The sequence below is a fragment of the Macrobrachium rosenbergii genome, chromosome 4 (assembly GCF_040412425.1).
Source record: "Macrobrachium rosenbergii isolate ZJJX-2024 chromosome 4, ASM4041242v1, whole genome shotgun sequence".
In the NCBI taxonomy this organism is placed as follows: Eukaryota; Metazoa; Arthropoda; class Malacostraca; order Decapoda; family Palaemonidae; genus Macrobrachium; species Macrobrachium rosenbergii.
Window position 1 is genome coordinate 51,957,516 of NC_089744.1, and position 22,092 is coordinate 51,979,607.

Below are 22,092 nucleotides of genomic sequence, written 5' to 3' on the forward strand. Positions count from 1 at the left end.
ATGTGCCTGCACAAACTTCTTATATATAATGAATACTATAGGGGTTCACCTTATCTAACTGTTTATTGTAATAGGTATTTTTATTTTCTGTAAATTTATGGTGGAAAGAAAGGCACATAACGTCAGAAAATCAACATTATTGCTCAAGTGTATAAACACTACAGCAGACAGAATTAATGTTTTTATTTCTACATATAGTACACATTGTCCTCGCTAAATGCTGCAAAGATCATTTACTAATCTTTAAAGACTACTGAGAAAATTGGCTGTCAATGCAGCATGATCATAATGTTGTGACATCACCATATGGCTTAACTGTAGAAAAAATATACCAGCAAAATTAAATGTTTTTATTTCTGCATACAGTACATATTGTATTTAGTAATTGGTGCATAAATCATTTGACAGTCTTGAAGGATGAGAAAACACATTAGAGAGGATAGTGTTTCACACTAGGTTGCTTAAGTTGCGTCATTGTTTACATAATAATCCACACATTGCAATGGCGCCAGGCAGTGCACGTCCCAAATGGTTTGGCTATTGTAGGCTGTCCAATCTCCCTCCATATCTATGCTCGGAACCTCCGCCAGAGGTTATATGAGGCTTCAGTGAAAATCAGTACATCAGGAAACTTGAAGCAAAGGATTCTTGCTCGATAATGAAGGCTAAGATGAATATGTCAGACTTGAATGCTGACTTACGGGGAAAATACAAGAGAAGTTTGTGATTTCTGCCGAAAGGAGGAGGACAACTCTGTAGTGTATGTGTTCCTTAATGTTTGAAAAGGAACAGTTTTCTGTAATGTGTTGTATCCGTAACTCTTGGGAACATTCAGGCTTCAGCATGTTGCCACCTTTTTGTTGGTTTGGTCGTAGGCCGTAGCTGCCGAGTCGCAGACTTGCACAGAGAGAAGCGGGATACTTGAGGGATAACAGTTGTCCAGAAAAATGTAAGTAGTTTCATCTCAGCCATCCTCCATAACCTTGCCGAGTCAAGGTACAAATCCTATAATGGCGAAGAGGATATATCACCAGGATATATTTTTTGAGGTGACAAGAACCTGTTAAACCAGAAAACGGAAGAACTGTAGGCGCCGGCAAGAGCAGACAGCATAGGCTAACGTGAGTAACTTAACGGTAGACGACTCGAGTTAGGCTAAGGGAAGCCATGGCTACGCCACCCCAGGTAACGCCCCTAGCAGCATATTCCCCCGAAGAGACGTCAAATGTGGCACAGAAATGGTCAGACTGGAAGGCGTCTATTATCTACTAAATAGAAGGTAGTAGAGTCACTGAAGATGGCCAAAAGAAGGCTATATTGCTCCACCAAGTAGGTATGGAGGTACAACGTAATTTTAGAACCCTGACTGTGGCTGGAGATAGTTTTGATGATGCAGTTACAGCGTGATAATCATTTTATGCCTAAAAAGAGTGTAACATATGAGAGGCATGTTTTCAGGCAGGCTTGCCAGGGTCCGTCGGAAAATATAGATTCTTACCTGACTAGGCTAAGAAATTTGATTAAATCTTATGAGTATCCCACAGCTGAAGTGAATTCTAATCTTAGATATCAGATAATTGAAAAGTGTTGTTCTGAGAAGTTAAGACTTAGATTTTTGAGAGAGAGAAACTTGACATTAGATAACAAAGTAGAAATGGCAAGGGCTCATGAAATGGCTGAGAGCCAGGCAAGGCAAATTGAAGAAGATTCTGTGAGATCTAGGCAAGATAATAATCTCAGAGTAAATAGGTAACGTTACCAGCCCCAAGGCAGTAGAACTGTTCATGCAAAAAGGGGAGGAGGTACAGGCAATTTGGTGCATTCTAATTGGCCAAGAAGTAATTCGGGTAGGCCTGGTATGAATCAAAGTTGTTGGCATTGTGGTCTACAAGGTCATTGGCAGAGTGATTTGAGTATTTCAAAAAATAAAACGTGCAGGAAATGTGTTAAGATAGGTCATTTAGCTCGTGTTTGTAGGTACAACATAGTTTCTTATCCTACCAGTAACTTCACTTTGTTTGGTTTTATGTACACCCCTCTACAGGGATAATTCCCTCTCTGGCGGGCCCTTGCACGTTTTCGAAATAAGGGGCTTCTTGTATTTTATAATCGTCTTTCAGTGTTTTCTCGTTAGTATCGTAGCTCCAGCAGAATAGAGAGTCTTTAGTTACTTTTTAAATTTGCATTCTTCTTGTATGCTCTCCACTTTCGGCGGTATTTTGTTGTATAGTCTTGGTGCGTAGTGTTCAAATGCTCTCTCGCTTGACTTACAATTTGTTCTAGGTTCAAATAGCCTATAAGCTTCACTTGCATGTCTGATTACAATATTCATTTCGGATCTAAAGAAGCTTAAGCAATTTATCAGGTATGTTGGTTCATCATATTTTAGTGTTTTAAAAACTGTAAGTAGTATTTTATACTTTATTCTAGCTTTTACTGGTAGCCAGTGTAGCTCAATTAGTGCTGGGGTTATTCTGCCACGGGAACGTAGTCCTTTTATTACCCTGGCGGCTCTATTTTGCACTCCTTGCAATTTTCTTAGTAGGTAGTAAGGGAAACCGTAGTATATAACGTTGCAGTAGTCAAGCCTCGAAAGTATTTGGTTGCAAATTGCTGTTTTCAGAGTATCTTCGTTTAGGTATTTTCTAATAAATGCAACGTTTCTAATATAATAGTTACAGGTTTTTATAATATGCAATATATGGTTCTTCATCGACAGTTTATTATCAGTAAATACGCCTAAGTTCCTCACTGTTGCTACAATATTTATTGTTGACGAACAAATAGTTATTCTTTTGAAGTGTTCATATTTTCGTAGTGCTCTGTCAGATTCAAATAGCATACACTCAGTTTTGTCTTCATTAAGTTTCAATTTCTTCGCCGACATCCATTTTTTTATATCTTTCATTATTGCATCAGTTTTACTAATGGTGTGTTCTACCGTTTCGACAGGAAAATAGAACTGGGTATCATCAGCATACAGTTTATACTTTACCTTGTACTTATTTAGAATTCTAGATAATTCGATTGTGTAAATGCCAAATAGCAGTGGACCCAGAACGCTGCCTTGGGGCACTCCTTTTGTAAGGCTTTTCTTTTCTGATTTCACATTTGATATAACCACTGTAACCTTCCTATTTTCTAAGTAACTTTTGTACCATTTGTGTACGCCATCTTCGATGCCTACTGCTCTCAGGTCTTCAAGCAGTAGATTATGGTCAACTGTGTCAAATGCTGCACTTAGGTCAAGCATAACCAGGATGCCACATTTTCCATTTGCTATAATTTCTACCATATTATTTATAATTGCACACAGTGAAGCCTCTGTCGAGTGGTTTTTTCTGTATGCTGACTGATCATCAGGTATGATATTGAGTTGTTTCAAGTGTTTCCATGTTTGTTTGTGAACTTCAGCTTCTATAAGTTTTGATAAGTACGATAGGTTCGATATTGGTCTATAGAAGCTTAGATTTTCTTTATCACCTTTTCCTTTATAGGCCGGCTTTATACAAGCAAGCTTCTCACTGTTTGGGAAAGATGCATGTGCTAGACTCATGTTGACAATATAAAAATGTAGCTCCCGCAACTAATCAAAGTTTTTTGCCTCTTTAATATCACTCATGGGAGACGGGTCATTTTCACAGTAGGTGTTTTTTTACTTTTCTTATCATTTTGTCAAAGTCATTCATGTTCAGTTCTTTAAGCTTACTGAATTTGCTATTTCTCATTACGATCCCGGGAGATCAGGAGGAATCCCCTTATCTAAACTATGACAGATTCTTTCAATTTTGTCTTCAAAGTAGTTCTGTCGGTCAGGTTTTTGTAGTCACTAGTCACGTCAGGTAGAACTTTTTCTTTTTCGAGTCCCAATATTCCGGCTAAATTGTCATGGATTTTTTGGGGATTTTTCTCTGCACTAAACATTTTATTGTAATATGTTTTCTTGGTTTTCGTAATCAAGTCGTTGTAATGATTTCTAGCTGTTTTATACAGTGACCAGTTTTCACTGCTTCTTGATTCTTTCGATCTTTTCTATAGATCTTCCATTTTTCTTTTCTTTTTCTTAGCTTCGCGTAATCCACTGTTGAACCATTTGGCATTTTCTTTAACTGTTATTTGCCTTGTTACTTCTGGACATTTATCGTTGTAGCTTGACGCCAATTTACTTTTGCTATAGAATGTAAAACAGGTTACACATACTTGGTTGCCTGTCAAGGTATTCCCTAAATTAGACCTGCACTTCTGGTTCTTTTCTCTTATTTTCTTTAAGCTCTCATCAATAAATTCATCAGCTTTAAAGTTGGTTTTGTTTCTGTAAATGATAGTTTTTTTCAGTGTATAAGCTTTCCAGATATTTATACTAAATATAACTAGTTTATGTACTGGAGATATCACGCATTCAGGCTCAACCTGTATGTCATTCACAATCTCATTGTTTTTGTTTTGTATCACTAGGTCAGTTGCATGGTTCCATACTGATGTAGGTTTGTTCACAACATTTTCGAGGTCGTGGCTTTCAAGTAGCTCTATAGAGTCTTTGACATATTTGTCATCATTATCATCCAGATCAGAAAGTGCAACCTGGTATGAAAATGTCCATGGGAGGAAGTGTCGGTACTAGGACTTATACCAGGGACCAATGAAGTCAACCTAGGCATAATCAGCATGTTAATGTAGTAAAAGATTTACAGGCTGATACACAAAACGTTGGTCATTATGAGGATCATTATCTATTTTATGTCAAAAATGTAAATAAAATATCTACTATATTTAGATTTAATATCAATGTATCTGTTGAATTTTCTAATTGATTCTGGTGCTTCCTGTAATATTACTGCAAATGATTTTGAAAAGTTAAGTGTGTCTGTAATTTTGACAGACTGTAAAAAGCATTTATATCCTTATGGTGTGAAGACCCCATTAAAGATAAGAGGGGAATTTAGGGCAAAGATTGAGCTCCCATCTGGGAGAGCATGTGTTGAAACAGATTTCATTGTTGTTGAGAAAAGTGATGTCATTGATAATAACTTACTTGGCACAGATACAGCCATAGCATTAAATATGTTAAGAATTGGTAAGGATGTTAACCAAATTAAAACAAGTATTGTATGTGATGAATATACAAATTTAAAGGTGGAGTATGAATCTTGTTTTTCAGGTCTGGGTAAATTGACTGATTTCCAATTGAAGTTGCATGTAAACCCTAATGTGAAACCTGTAGCACAATCTGTGAGGAGAATCCCTTTTAATATAAGGGAAGGGGTTGAGAAAACTGTTCCTTTTAAAACTATAAGATTTTGATTCTAGTGTCACATACTTCCCTAGTAATTCAAGACCATTACACTTCCTTTTAAACGATACCACTTAAGATTAATTCTTTGTAACCAAACATATTGCTAATCTCATGAACCTGATCAACTCCCAAATAAAAATAATAGATTTACTACACTGTTTATCTTTTTTACCGAAAACTGATGTGTAGCTGCTTTGCTCACTTTTAAACTGAAAGCCATTCTGTTACTTCCTTGCCTAATTTCTAATTGACTTCCAGGAAAATATGTGTTCAGTAATGTCTTATTCAGTTATGACATTTCCCCCTGAAGTTCACCTTCAGGTCGAGCATATTGAGTTTCATGTTTCGTATGTTTCATCGTAGTGCCAGCATCCTTGGCTTCATGATATATAATGTATTGATTCTTATTGAATTCTTCCATGAACCCCAGTGGTTCATTTCATTCCCCCTTCTCTCCAAGGTCTTATTATTCTCCCTAATATGTCCTTTTTCAGTGCTTCCTTTATTTCCTGTGAGGGGGGGGGCTAAAATTTGCTCTGACATCTCACAAATATACTCATCAGCTCCACCTCCCACCAACCCAAGGCCTTGACTACCTTTTGGACATTTATGTTCCCAATATATTAATTTTCCCTTGCTTATGTCCGAAACCTTTGCATTTGATTATTATTATTATTATATATATATATATATATATATATATATATATATATATATATATATATATATATATATATAATATTAAGCGTATGAGGTTCAAGAAATGTCAGGTGTGAAGGACTGATTTTTATTATTCTCGACAGGTGTTTATAAGACAAAAAGCGGACGGAAAGGTAGCCGGCGACCCGAGGCCCCCCTCTGCGTCAATACACGATTTGTGTTTTCTGGCAAGCATAAAAATACGTACAATATTCGTTACATGGCATATAAAAGGTAGATATACATATCTGCGGAAAGGCCGTACAATGATACATAAGATGAGGTACCTAAAGCTCTGAAATAAAGACAGGTAAAATACATGACGTGATTAATGTACATCTGAAAGGAGAAACACAAGGAAGGAGAGGCGTGATTTGTCGCCCTTACAAATACTCCCCCCCCAAGACAATAATTAGATGAGCAATTATTGGATGAAGCAATATTAATCATGGAGGTGCTGGGGCAGTCAGAATGGGGCCCTGCTTCTGGAGAACTGTGGCCGTGGGATGGAGCTGATGCCTGGGGTTGGCTGGATGCATTTCCTGGGCTGTCCCAGGCCCTGCCTTGGTGGGGAAGCGGGTGCGTCTGCAGGCAGGTATTGTGGGGAAACTCTTGGGGCGCCTGCCTACTTCTTCGCAAACTTCGCTGTCCAACAGGAATGCGGGTTTCAGTCTGTAGATGGTGATCCAGTCCTCCTGGCCTTGGATGTCGAGGAGGAATGCTTTACTGGCCTGCCTGATGACTCGGTGGGGCCCCCTGTAGGACCTGGTTAAGGGCGGGCGGTGAGCGTCCACCCTGACGAAGACGTAGGCACAGGAGTGTAAGGCGGGTGGGCTGTAGGCGATGGTTCTGTCAGTGAAGGTCTTGTGGCAGGGCGCGAACTTTTGTGTGAGTTCCCTCAACCTCGGGAGCGGGGTGTCATTGCCAATGGCGGGAAGAATTCTCCGGGTACGGCCATTGTTTCTCCGTAGACTTTCTCAGCAGGGGAAGTGTCACCATTTGCTTTCGGTGTGGTTGTAAAGTCACCACATCGGCGCCAGCGTAGTGTTTCGGCGGCGCCGTTAAGTAAGTCTCCGCTGAGCATGTTTTCTTTGGTGACTTCCCATTTTCTTCAAACTCAATTAGTCACGCCTAAAACGTGCCAGGTCACGCATTTTAACCATTTTTTACTTTATACGTATTTATACAAATGTCACACATTGTGTATCACATGTTTCTTCATTCACAGACATCAAGACTGTATCCATATTGTAGTTCTGTATGTTTTGTATTGTAATTTGTACTTGTTCACTGCATATTATTGTTTATTGTTTCGACCTCAGGTCACAGTCAATTCCATTGTCTTTCGCGGGCCGGCGTCAGTCGGCCGCTATATAAACTGCCTGGATCTGTAATAAAGTAGCAGTAACTTTTACCTGCTCGTTTCTTTGGCACCTTACATGGTGTGGAGACCCAGCAGGACCCAGGGCAGCTGTTCCTTCCACCTTCCGTCGGTGCAGCGTGCCATGAGAGCTGCTTTAAGAGAGCGGTGCTCCCTCTCGACCATGCCATTCGCTGCGGAGTTGTATGCCGTTGTGCTGTGTAGAGTTGTGCCCATCAGGCGTGCCAGGGAGACCCAGAGCTCTGACAGGAAGGCAGGTTCCCTGTCCATAGTGGTGCTGTCTGGTACTCTGAAGCGGCTTATCCAACTGGAGAGGAGGGCCTCTGCGCATGATGTTGTTGACGCTTCATCCATGGGGGTTGATTGGGCCAGCGAATGGAGCAGTCTATGACCGTCAGGAGGTATCTGGCTTTCCCCGACTGCAGAAGGGCCCGACGATGTCGATGTGGATGTGGCTGAACCGCCAACAAGGCTGGGAAAAATCACCGACCCCAGACTCTGTGTACCGGGATGTTTTGCTCATCTGGCACGAGATGCAGCTCCTTGCCCACTGGCGGATGTCCTTGTTGATGCCGTGCCAGACAAATTTGTTAGTCATGAGGCGTGCTGTTGTGCGCCCCGATGGATGGGAGAGACTGTGGACTATGTTGAACACTTGTTTTCTCCTCCATGCGGGCACCAGGAGGCGTGGGCGGCCTGTGTTGGTGTTGCAGAGGAGAGTTGTGTCCGAGTTTGCTAAGGGCACGTCTTCCCATTTGAGAGCTGGTCCTGTAGCCTGCCATCTCTGGGTCCGCTGCTTGTTCTCTCGCGAGGTCTTCGTAGTTGATGCCGAGGTGAAGGGAATTGATCTCTATTCTTGACAGAGCATTGGCCACTGGGTTTTTCTTGCCAGGGACGTAGTTGATGGTGCAACCGAACTTGGAGATGGTGGTTAGGTGCCGCTGTTGCCTTGCAGACATGCGTCCCCCTGTTTTGCAAATGCGTGAACCAAGGGTTAGTGATCTGTTAGGATTGTGAATTCGGTTCCCTCCAGCAGGTACTTGAAGTGCCTCACAGCCTGGTGGATAGCCAGCAGCTCTCTGTCGAAGGCACTGTAGTGGGTCTCCGCTGGCGAAAACTTGCGGCTGAAGAAGGCCAAGGGCTTGGGATTGCTGTTCACCAGCTGCTCAAGTACTGCATCGCAGGCGATATTGCTGGCGTCCGTTGTCAGCCTGAGGGCAGCGGCAGGGTTGTGGTGAGTTAAGGTGGTGGCACTGGAGAGGGCCCTTTTTGTCTGAATGATTACCTGCTGCTGCGGAGCTTCCCACATTAGTGTTTTTGGTTTCCCCTTCGGGATTGACGTCAGGGGTACATGATGTGGGCGACATCTGGGATGAAGCGCCGGTAGTAGTTTATTATCCCAAGAAACTCCTGAACAGCCTTGATGATTTGTGGTTCCGGGAAATTTTCTATAGCTTTTACTTTAGAGGCTGTGGGGCGCACTCCTGCTGGGGAAATCTCGTGGCCAAGGAAGTCTACTTTTTCTTTCCCGAAAATGCACTTGTCGAACCTGTTCTGCAGGCGTTTCACAATGGTGCGGACGTGGCGAAGGTGTTCCTCTGGGGACATGGAAAAAATGAGGATGTTGCCGATGTAGCAGATGCAGAAGGGCAGATCTCCCAAGATGGTATCCATCAGGCGCTGGAAAGTGGCGCCTGCATTCCTGAGACCAAAAGTGGAATAGGAAAATATGTAGCTTCCGAAGGGCGTGATGATGGCGGTCTTTGGGGCATCGTCGGGATGTGCAGGGACTTGGAAGTATGACTTCAGTAGGTCCATCTTGGAGAAAATTTTGGCTCCATGGAGGGCACCTGTCAGGTCTTGCAAGTTAGGGAGGGGGTAGTGGTCTGGTGTTGTTACCAAGTTCAGGCGCTGATAGTCCCCACAGGGCCTCCATGAACAATCGGATTTCTTTACCATGTCGAGGGGGGACGCCCACCCACGGGCTTGATGCCTTTTCACAGATGCCCGTGCGTTCCATTTCTGCGAAGGCCATTTTGTTGTCTTGTAACTTCTGGGGGGACAGATGTCGGAACTTGGCATGGGTTGGTGGGCCCGTTGTGGTGATGTGGTGGAAGATGCCGTGCTTTGCTGAAGCCCCAGGTGACTGGTGTAGTTCTGGTTTGAACATGTCTGGGAACTCCTGTAGGAGGGACGTGTAGCTGTTGGGAGCTGTGGAGCAGATGGAGGGCACACCGGGTCCGGTGGAGAGCTGACGGGAATGGCACATCCCTGTGTCGAGGAGGCGTTGTCTGGTGACGTTGACTAGAAGTCCATGGTGTCATAGGAAGTCCGCGCCCAGCAGAGGGAACTTAACATCCGCTATGACGAAAGGCCAGTGGTATCTGCACCCCAGGATTGAGATAGCCCGGGTCGTTGTGCCATAAGTGTGGATGGGAGTTCTGTTTGCTGCTATGAGGGAGAGTAGTGAGTCAGGTATTTTTTCTAAACCTTCCCTGGATGGCGGGAAAACCGACTGCATTACCCCCGTATCAACCAGCAGGTGGCGTTTGGAAATCTCGTCTGTGATGAAAAACCCTGCTGGGTGCGGGGGGGAGGGGGCGGAGTTGGGTTTTGCGGCCACAGCTGTTACTTGTGGCTGCCTATGTCATTTTTTGTGAAAGAACACGGAGGCCTGCAGGTTCTGGCCTTGGTCCCAAACTTTCTATGGTAGAAACTCCACGCTGGGTTTGGCCACGTCTTGTGCTCTCTGAGTGGTGGTCTCTTCTTATAAACGGCATTGATGTCTCCGTCGTCGTCGCTGTCTTCCTTAGACAGGTTGTAGGCTCCCAGGGCGGCGGCTGTGAGGGCGGTGGCATGTGTCGAGGCCTTGGTGGCCTCATATAGTTTCTGGGTGTTGTCAACTAAGCCATCCATGTTCAGGTTCTCTGCATCCCTTATCTGATGCCGAACTTCCCGCGGGAGGCGCCAAAGGAAAATTGCTTTTCTTAGGTCTATTGTCCTTTTCCTCCCATTCTCTTCGCAACCTGGGAGGGTTATCAACCCCCGCAGCTGGTCCCAGGCTTCCCTGGGTGATGCATCTCTGAGGGGCTGGGATAACAGGTCAAATGCACGCTGCACTCTCTCAGACACGGGCATGGAGTAGGAATTCAACAGTTTGTTCTTTAAGTCCGTGTATGTGACTTTGTCTGGTTGCGCGTCCAGCCAGGGGGAGATTCTGTTGGATACTTCTTCTGGGAGCGCCGTCATGACTATGTCTGATTTTGTAGCATCGTCTGAGATGCGTGCCATGCGAAAATGCACGTCTGCTCGCCGTAATCATGATGCCATGTTTTGCTGCGAGAACGGGGGAAGTTTGACTGTGTCTGGCTTTGTTGGTGAGAGAGGCTTCCAGACAATGCTCACGGGTTCGCATTGAGGTTCTGCTTCTGACATTTTTACTTCTCACGCACCAAAACACAGGAAAATGCTTTGTATTGAGTCCATTAATGGCGCTGATTTGTTTGAGAGTTGAACAAAGTGCCAGAACGTGCCCTTTTGGCTACGCTGTATTTAGTCTGTTAATGGCACAGTTTCCGCCAGGGAGGGTGCTATCAGAGGCCTAAACTTTACGCTGTAGTTAGTCCGCTAAAGGCTTTCTGATGGTAGGGTGTGGCCGTAGTTAGTCCGTTAATGGCTGGGCCAAAACCGCGCTACCTGTCCCTGACCCGGGGTCAGCAGAGTGACATTCAAGAAATATCAGGAGTGAAAGACTGATTCTTTATCACTTTTGACAGGTGTTTATAAGACAAAAAGAATTTGTGTTTTCTGGCAAGCATAAAAATACTTACAATGTTCGTCACATGGCATATAAAAGTAGATATACATATCGGCAGAAAGGCTGTACAATGATACATAAGATGAGGTACATAAAGAATCTGAAATAAAGGCAGGTAAAATACATGACGTGATTAATGTACATCTGAAAGGAGAAACACAAGGAAGGAGAGGCGTGATTTGTCGCCCTTACAACCGCACACACAAAATTTTTTATAACATTGTATTTCATACTACAGTTGAGCAAAATAACAGCAGAAGAGAAGAGAGATTAATTATTGGTGATGACATGAATGGACATGTAGGAAAGACCAGAGAGGGTATTGAGAGGGTGCATGGTGGCTGACCAGTTGGAGAGAGAAATGACGAGGGAGAGAGGGTTGTGGAGTGCGCATGTCACTTGATTTGGCTATTGTCAACACCTGGTTTGAAAAGAAAGAAAATCAATATATCACATACAAGAGTGGAGCAAGAGAAAGCCAAATTGACTTCCTTATGTGCAGAAGATCACATCTGAGAGAGGTGAGAAATTGTAAAATTTTAAATGGAGGGTGTGTGTGGCAGCACAGCACAGGATGGTGGTAATGGACTTGGAAATAAAGGACACAGTAAAAGGTAAGCCTGCACATGTCCCATCAACAGTCAAGTGGTGGAAGCTGACGCAAGAGGAGGAAGCGAGGCAGGACTTTAAGGAGAGTGTATTGAGGGAAGTTAGATTCCTAGAGGGAGTGCAAGAATGTGGAATCTCAACAGTATGGTGATAAAGAGAGTGGGTGGAGAGGTGTTGGGAAAGACATCTGGAAAGAAACCTTGTGACGATAAGTAAACCTGGTGGTGGAATGATGAAGTGAAAGAGGTGGTGAAAGCCAAAAAAGATTTGAGAAAAGTATGGACAGCAAGAGGATAAGGAGAGGTACCAAAGGCATAAGAAACAAGTAAAGAAGGCAGTTGTAAAAGAAAAGGCACGAGCATTAGGTGACATGTACAAAGAGCTGGAAACACCTGAAGGGGAGAGAAAAATTCACAGAATTGCAAAGTCGAGGGAAAGAACATCGAAGACTACTCCCATATAAGTTAAGTTAAGTATACCTTAGTTTTACCAGACCACTGAGCTGATTAACAGCTCTCCTAGGGCTGGCCCGAAGGATTAGACTTATTTTACATGGCTAAGAACCAATTGGTTACTTAGCAACGGGACCTACAGTTTATTGTGGAATCCGAACCACATTATAGCGAGAAATGAATTTCTATCAACAGAAATAAATTCCTCTAACTCTTCATCAGCTGGAAGCGGGAATTGAACTCCAGCCCATCGAGTGACAGTCAAGCTCAACCGAGTCGGCCAACAAAGGGCTTACTCCCATATAAAACAGGTTAAGGGTGGGTGGGAATGGAGTGGTTTTATGCAACGAGGATAAGATAGAGAAGAGATGGTAGGAATATTATGAACACCTGTTAAATGAAGAAAATCCTAGAAAATTATTTGAAAAATAGATTCCAGAACCTTGGTATGACACATATTATTAGCAGGAAGGAAGTAAAGAATGCACTAAAGACGATGAAAAATGGTAAATCCATAGGACCAGATGGAATTCCTGCAGAGGTGTGGAAGAGCCTGGGAGAAAAAGGAATAGATTTGCTGTGGGATCTAGCAAAGAAAATATACAGTCAGGAAAAGATACCAAAGGAATGGAGAGAAAGCTTAATTGTTCCTATCTATAAAGAGAAGGGTGACATCCAGGACTGTGCAAACTACAGAGGAATAAAGTTATTGTCTCACACCATGAAAGTCTGGGAAAGAATAATGGATCAAAGAATTCGAGAAGAAACATCTGTAGTGAAGAACAGTTTGGTTTCATGCCAGGAAGAGGAACGGCAGATGCAGTGTTTGCCCTCCGACGGATGATGGAAAAACAGGGAAAAGCAGAAAGGACTGCACATAGTATTCATAAATTTGGAAAAGGCATACGACAGAATGCCACGCCAAGAGGTTTAGAGCAAAGTCTAATAAAAGATAAGTGTTCGCGCGCAGGTGGTGACGTCACGGAGGCCCGAGTATCGTAACTTATAGAAAACGGAGTGATTGATGGGGGACTTATGTTTATCTGTTATTTTGTCCACTTCTCAGTCACACTATTTAACTTTATTAATTTCAAGTATGTCATTCGTATTTCAAGAAAAAAAAATAATATAAATAGTATGATTAAAATATATACGTAATGTTTCTGTCTATTCTTGTTATAGCTTACTTACAATTAATAATATTGGTGAGGAGTGGCCAGTTTACATTGTACTCTACCAGTAAATTACTGTGTAACCGTATAAATGACTGTGTATTATTATTATTATTTTTAGACTGAAGTAATTACTTAGTAATTTATAAGAAGTTACTGCAGTAAATGAGTAGAAATAAGAGAGAGAAATGAACAAAGCATCTTACACATTATAATGTAGGCCTAATTTGGCATTTAATTAGATAATTAACCTTTAAACTGTAAGCTTCTATCCTCATGTCTTTTTTTGTAGATTTTCCAGCTTACCTTCTGTAGTGGAATAATTGGCATTGATATGGCTACATAACTTGTGAAGTTGATGCAGAAAGGGATGAAATAACACCGAGTATATATAATGTGTAAGTGGGCATTATGTTAAATAAGAGTAACAGTGAGACTTTGACATCTTTCATCATAAAATTAGCAGCAAACTATTATAATGTTCATAGTGAAGAATTCAGTCAGGTTTAAAGTTGTTGAAGACAGAATGAAACCAGACGAGTAGGACAGGGATTGAAGACATAGATTATTTTCGTAATTGGATGTGCAGGCACTAACAGCACAATTGCTATGCATGTTTGATTGCCGCTGCCAGAGTTCTACACACAACACCGGCTGGTTGGTGACTGACTCAGTTTCATGTAACGGACCCAGCATTTTGGGACTAGATGACGTCATTGCGCGGCTCGTGCTACTTTTTCGCAGCAAGTGAACAAACTTATCTTTTATTAGACTTTGGTTTGGAGGTGCATGCGAGTAAAGGGAACACCGGAGAAGTATGTGAGGTTGGTCCAAGATATGTATGAAGGAGCAAAAACGCAGGTTAGAAGCAGTGTTGGGTTAACTGAATGGATACCAGTAGGAGTTGGTTTACATATGGGATCTGCTGTAAGTCCATATCTTTTTGACCTGATAACGGATGTACTATCTCAAGGAATAAGAGATCAATCCCCCTGGTGCATGTTGTTTGCTGATGACATCGTGTTATGCAGCACCAACAGAGGGGTAGTGGAGTCAAAACTAGAGCAATGGAGGAAGGTACTGGAAGACAGAGGTTTAAAGATCAGTAGGAAGAAGACTGAATACCTAAGTTTTAATGAATATCAAGACTCCGAGATTAATATGGAAGGGACAAGGTTGAACCGAGTAGAGAATTTTAAGAATCTTGGTTCAACAGTGGCTGATGATGGAAATTTGGATGTAGAAATAACACACACAGTGCAGGCTGAATGGAAAAATTTGGAGAAAGATGTCAGGTGTCTTTGATGTGTGGACCAGAAACATGGCCGACAAAGAGATTGCAAGAGAATAAATTGGTTGCGGTAGAGATGAAAAATGCTCAGTTGGATGTGTGGAGTAACAAAAATGGACAGGATAAAAAATGAAAGAACAAGAAGAATTACTAAAGTCGTAGAACTATCAAAGAAGGCCCTGGAAAGAAGACTGCAGTGGTATGGCCATGTGATGAGAAGGGATGAGACATATGTAGAGAGGAGAGTGATGCAGCTGGAGGTGCCTGGTGGGAGAGCAAGAGGAAGACCAAAGCGAAGGTTGATGGATGTAGTTAGAGAATATCTGAGAGACAAACAATTGTCTGAGGACGATGTGTTTGACCGAGCCAGGTGGAGGAAAGCTGTCAGAGACATCGACCCCACATAGAGGTGGGAAAAGATGCAGAGAAAGAAGAAGAAGATTTCGTACTATTGGTCTTTGAATTCCAAGTTGTATCTCCCATGGATGGCCATCCTCATCATTCGCTCAGATCACTGAGCTAAGGATTCTTGTCTTATAGCATTTGTGATGATGTGTCCTTCATTATCATTTGGAGCATCTGCTAACATAATCCGAATGGTATTTTTACATCCACATCTATACTTATTTTGATTTTTGCATTCACTTGCACTCAAGCTCAATTAGAATTATTCAAATCACTGAAATAATGCTTTTCTTGTCAGCACAGGTCAAGCTACGGGGGGATGCTGATTTGAACTAAGGTGCCCTCCGTCTTCAATTTGTTTGTATTACCAACTGCTTGCAGTTTTTGATGTTTTCTTACTATTTGTTCATTCATCCTATTATAGCTTACACACTGTTAGAGTTAGACATCGTCTTTCTGATTTCACCCACCACATTCAAGAGTCAGCGCAACCCTGTTGAATGTTTAGTGTTTGTTGACCTTTTATAACCTTAAGTTTCTCAACAAGCAAGGTAATCAAACGCATATTTTTTATGTATTTATTTATTTTGTACTTCATCAGAATTCCATAATTAAATGCATTCCTGCACTTCTATTGCAAGGTGGTTCCACAGATCTAAAAGATCACACTAGATCGTGATGATATCTTGTTTTGCGCGGGCTGATCAAGTTTTAAGTCCCAGACTCCTCATAGCTTCCCAGGATCCTGTAGCTACCTACACTCACGTTACTTTGCCGTTTATCTCTTTCAGACTTTAAAGAAAGTTTAACCCTTTCCGGGTATACATATAATTTCTGTTTTTTTTTTATTTATCAGAAAATTTGCACGTTAGCTTGTTTCATGTCGAGAAAAAATACAAATTTCGTGATTGAGCAACGCTACATCTAAAATGTGTAAATCACAAATTCTACAAGCTTTCATTTGAATTACTGGTTCGAAGCCTCCAATTATAAAGTTTTTATTGTCGAATTTCCATCAGTATCAATTTTTTTTTATCATTTTACTAGTTGTAGTGAATCTAACTCGTCCATTTTCTTGTTTAAGTGGAAATCATGATAACTTATCATTATTAATCATTCGTTTATTAATTTCCAAATAAAGCTTTCGATGGAAAAATGTAGCCATAAGGGTCGTGTAATAAGAAACAGAAAAGACAAATCTTAGACGGAACTAGAGAAAGGGTGTTGACATTAATCAACACAAATGGCAGTGAATCCCACCCATGGTGAGAAATCAACCGTAAAATATACTACACACTATATATAAATATTTAATAGAAAACAAACAGGAATACTTGTATCAATCTGTGTGGATGAGAACGGTCATCCAATTAATATTTATATAAATATGTCCGTGCCCTCCATCTAACTTGTACGAGCCGCCCGACACTTGGAACCTCAAATCATTGGCACGTTCTATTGACAGTTCTATGTTAAAATGATTTCTTAGCCAACGTCTTATGAATTATGATAAATGCAGCGTTTTTTCTTTAGTGTGCAAATATTCTTAGTTTTTACAACTTCTCTTTCCGTCTAAATGAAATATGTTAAAATACCCCACATAATAATTAGGATCCAATAATCCCGAATCACATTTGAATTCCACAATTTTCAGGACAGCAACGAAGCGGGCAATATTTATGCTTGCATTCACCTCACGGCAAGCTGGCTTCAAACTACCTATAAGAACTGTAATACACTATTTAATCGGTGGAATGGGTCGCATCGGATCTAAAATATTTATATTTCCATTCACCTCACCGTAAACTGGCTTTAAAGCAATATATAACAACTATAATGCAAATTTTTATCAGAAGGATGGGTCACTGGAATTTATTTTTCATGGCATAGTATTATGGCGAGTAAGGTGTACCGTGTCATGCTATCTAATGTTTATACTTCTGATTCGTAGATTATTCCCCTACATCCGAAGTCGTAGTTTGCTGTAGGTGTAAACAAGTGTTCAAAATTGCCCAGGATAACGATAACTACAGTTTTGTAGTCAACATTCGTTTCCTCGAGTGATTCATTTCTTTAATGTGTCCGACGTAGTAGTAACGGTATGGAGCATCTCTTATTATACGCTTTAGTAGTTTTATAGATGCTACTCTGGTAAAATGGTCTGTAATAGGCCTAGGCCTTGGCGTAACTTAGTAGGTAGAACTATATGTCTACATTGTTCCTACACAACATACAAACCTTTCGGTCTTTAAATAGGATTTACCTTCAGCGAAGCTGGAACCGACCGTTAAACTTTTAACAAGGTGGTAAGTTAGTTAACTACCTAGGCTAACGCCCGGATGGGCGAACGTCACTTTAGGCTACTTTCGGCGGTAATTCTATATATGACCTTTTCAACTAGTTTTGTTCTACACTTTTAGGGGTTCTGATACTGGCGGTGTATCTGTTTGTTGTCGGCCAAATGGAATGTCCCTTCGCTGTGTTTAGTACTGGCTGGGCCGGGGGGGGGGAGCATTAGTGCATTACCCATACGTTAACAAGTTATTGCACTTGCCGGACGGGATATGAACCGTTCGTAACAGACGTAGCCGTGCTCTGTCTTGTGAAGATTGCGAATGGAAACCCCTTGTTGGATGGACTTCATGGGTTAATTACACTTGAGCCCCAAAAATTAAAGGTAAATTCATAATTAGCAACCAAAAAACTGTAGAAAAAGTTGTTAGAAGGCAGTCGCCGCCGCGGCGAGCTACTATATAGTTCTACCCTTTCGGCCGTCATTGTTAGTACTCAGGTTTGTTTAGGAAAAATACAAATTTCGGTAGAACTATAGGGTAGCTCCGTGTCGCTGACGGCACTATAACTTGACTTTTTCTACAGTTTTTTGGTTGCTAATTATAAAATTACCTTTCATTTTTGGTGCTTGAGTCTAATTAACCTGTAATTAACCCCCGAAGTCCATCCAACAAGGGTTTTCCATACACGATCTTCACAAGACAGAGCACAGGTACGTCTGTTTCGAACGGTTCATATCCCGTCCGGCAAGTGCAATAACTTGTTAACATATGGGTACCCAACCGCCCCCGGCCAGTACTAAACACAGCGAAGGGACATTCGATTTGGCTGACAACAAACAGATGCATTGCCAGTATCAGAACCCCTAAAAGTGTAGAAAAAACAATTGAAAAGGTGAAAACAGGCGCAGAGCTAATATATAGAATTAGCCAAATTTCTTATAAAATTTACATCATCATTGAGTGGTAGGTTTGCCCATGTTTGTAGAAATTGAAAGTTTTGACCCCCAGTAGGCAGCTTGTCTAACTAGCCTATATTCAGGAGAATATATCTTAGCATAGCCTCAAAATTGGAGAGGGAATGTTAAAGTTAGCCTAATGTACTAGGTCAGTATTAGGCCTGATCCAGGAACTAACCTTAGTTAGGTTAGGCTGTTTGAACTTGTGGAAGTACAGACCATCGCCAAGTTGTTTGCAGAACAAAGGGACTACCTCTGAACAGAAGCTAAGTCCATTGTCTGCTGTGTTTGGTGTCATGGTAAATCTAACATCTAAGTAACAGCTCTGCCATGGACTATTACCTTGGAAATTGATTTTTCCTATACTTTTAGCGTTGCTGATGAAGGAGGTGGTGGTGTTTATTGTCGGTCAATTATTATTAACCTCATATCTACCCCACATGGTTGGGAACTCCTTGGGAACAATGTTGGGTTTTGGGTGGCGGAAAACATTGGGAGAAAGACCAGACTGCCATGTTGTTGTTATGGAATGGTTCCGCGCATGTACAAGTGATTAGGGAGCCATATGTTAAAGAAGGGATTGGCTAAGGAAACCTATTATAAAAGGAACTATACTAACCTAACGTACCCTAACCTAACCTAACCTAGCAGGCCGTGTTACCTAGCAGGGGCATGTGCGATAGCAATAGAGGATGGACAGCATACAACTTCTAAGGTTAATTACAGGTTAATATCAGTCGACCGACAAAAAATAACGGCAAATTATTGATAAGCAACCAAAATACTATGGGAAAACTTAATTTCCAAAGTCATACCCCATGCGGAGCTATTGCTTAGTTCTACCAGTGTTACTTGAGGGGGAGGGTTCCAGGGAGGGCAAAGCCCCCCCATCCAGGTCAGGGCATGGCAAGGTAATGTCTGGTTAGGTCAGGACCTGGCATTCTAGGAAAGGTTAGGTTTGCTTACATCTCTGGAACATGTCCTGTTGTCCCCCCCCCCATTCCAACCCCTTGACGAGGTTGGGGGTTGGGCTTAGGCGTCCACTAAAGGACTAGTATGCTCTTTTACGCCAACTCTCTCTGCTGTAGATTCAACCAGACATTGAGACCTGTATAACCTTTTTACTCATCCTCATATTAATTTTCCCCTTCCCTTCTTCCTCTTTTGTTGATGACTTTGGCATGCCATTGGATAACGGAATTCACTGCTCTTTTAACTTGATGGAGAGTGGAGTTGGAAGGCATGCTGCTCCACCCGTAAAACTAGAGTACCTGACATGGACGAGCGAGTGGAAATTTTTATGCCAATCCGTGCCATCAGTGCTGGGTCTGATCTCGACAGACTGCCAACCCTCAAGGCACTGTGGGTATGGTGTATATCCAGGTGAGGATACCAGGACAGTTACCATTGTGAGTAACAGTATTGCTCCTCCCCCAGTTGGGCCTCCTTGGTGAGAGGGACCTCATCCTGGACGAAATTTATATTTTTCTCTTCATGGCGAACTCCTCAAACCTCCCTACAACTTTGGCACGGATATGGACTGTTATAAGGAAAACTCAAATCACAAAAGTCAGAGGGATATTAAAACATTAATACCATTTAGTAGACCCAAAAAACCTAAGTACCGTCACGACCCAACCTTGACTCACTTTGGCTCTCTCTTTGGAAGTGGAAGCTGGTCAAGGTTTCTAACCATGGAAGCTAACCAAAATATTTCGGCTTTAAAATTAGAAAATGATTTATTAAATAGGCATCCAACGATAGAAATGTTGTTCAGACAAATAAAGGAGAAGACTTGGCTTATAGGAGCCACAACAAAAAGTCAGTCCAAAGACTATTTGTCTCTGAAAAATATAGAAAATATTAATGTAAAAGTGGGAAAACACGATACTATGAACAGCATTCGGGGTACCATTGTACTTCCTAAAAACAACAATGAACCAGTCGATAAGAAAATGCTATTAGACTCTCAAATACAGATAACCCAAGGTCCAGGATTGTGAGTGTATGTTGTACCAAGTAAAAAAAGCAGTAAACAAATATTAAAAATAGCAAAAATAAAATTTGAAGGTGAAGATTACCTCAAAAAATTAAAATTTGAGGCCAAAACAGAGAGTTAAGACCCTATGTCCCAAAGCCACTGCAGTTTCAAAATTGGAGTAAGTATGAGCACAAAAAGAAAAATTGTCGTAATGAACTGGAATGTGCTTATTATGGATCTACTGAACATACCACACTGTGGAAGTGCAGTGAACCTAAGTGTGTAAACTGTGGGTAGAATCATCATGCAAGATCCAAAGAATGGATGTATTACATATACAATACGGAATTGAAAATGTTACAGGAAAGAACAGGGATGTCAATAAAAGAGGCTCTGAAAGTGAGAGGAGTTCAAGATCCTGGTAAGAAACTTAAATATTCCTCGATAACAAGAACCAATAATGAAACAAAAACACATGCAGATAGAAGTAACAAAACACAGCAAAATAAACCTCGAGGAGAAATTAATGATATACAAAAAAAAACTAAAATAGTAAAGAATGCAAATAGAAGAACAAGAAAATACTACCACAGAGGTAGAAGAAGAAAGATGTGATGGACCGGAAATTAAAGATAAAAAGGACCTTTGGAGAGAACTTCACCCAAAGTGAAAAAACCAATTATTATTAGAGAAACAGAGGTTAAAGCAAAGACAAAGAATAAGAAGAAAGAACAGAAAGAAAAACAAGCTAAGAATATACCTTTATCTCCTAAAATAATAGTAAAACCTATAGATGTAGATATCCAAAACACTGAAGAAGTGAAAGGAAACCATACCATAGATGAGAATGATTATGTCAAGGGAGAAGAGATTACTCCATCACCAATAGGCTAATTGGTACAAGAAGAGAATTGAAACAAGAAATGCACATAAAACACATGTGGATGCAATGATTGTTCATTGAAATATGCAGTAATAACAAAAACAACAAGAGATGGTTTAACAAACATTATAAGAAATTTTATAAGATATAGAAAAAAAGAAACTACAGCAGCTCGTCGAAATAACGGATTAAAGCATCCGAGCCTACCCTGCTATAAAAGAAACTCTGATATTTTGTTGTATATGTACTTGAATGTGTGTTTTTGCTATAAAGTACTGGTATATTTATACCCTGTACCCCATAAACTACTGTAAAATGCTATAACTGCCAATTTTAACAGTTCACTGCCTAATTTGATAGTTCAAACATAAATATACCATAAATTATCATACTAAAACAATTTAGAATCATTTAAAACAAAATTACACCCAAAACCATCCAAAAACACCCAAGTCATCGTATATTAGCAGCTAATTAAGTTACCCCTTTATACATAAGCATAGGTGTTTTTGCTCATAGTACTGTTTCGTTTTCTTTTTTGCGATAAAGTGTATACTATTTGTATAAACAAATAGTACCCGTAAATTGAGATAAAAGCTTTGTTGTTAATGTAAATTGCAGGACAGTAAAAGCTTTAGCATAAATTTTAGAATTGAAAGCAATGTAAATTAATAAAGAAACCGTAACAATAACAAATTTTACCTAGCTATACAATAAACATGGAAAATATTGGAGTAAAATAACAAATAAAAATTACTGTATATCGTGATTTTACCATGTATCTCATGTACTGACCTCTTTTCCTCCATCTCTTTATCCCATCTTCTAGTTAAATAAGTTAAAAAGGTATAAGAGAATG

At 40.9% G+C, this 22,092-nt stretch overlaps 1 protein-coding gene across 4 annotated transcripts in view; it reads left to right on the plus strand.

The window, feature by feature from the left end:
* Positions 1-16,776: 16,776 nt before the first annotated feature.
* Positions 16,777-22,092, plus strand: part of LOC136834525 (uncharacterized) — a 29,896-nt gene continuing 24,580 nt past the window's right edge. The window contains exon 1 of one of the 4 annotated variants that reach the window (XM_067097125.1): positions 16,777-17,218. The gene's annotated coding sequence lies outside the window, so the exon portion shown is untranslated. Of the gene's footprint in view, positions 17,219-18,240; positions 18,377-22,092 lie in introns of those variants that run through there. The other 3 variants (XM_067097118.1, XM_067097135.1, XM_067097131.1) reach the window with 3 other exon arrangements.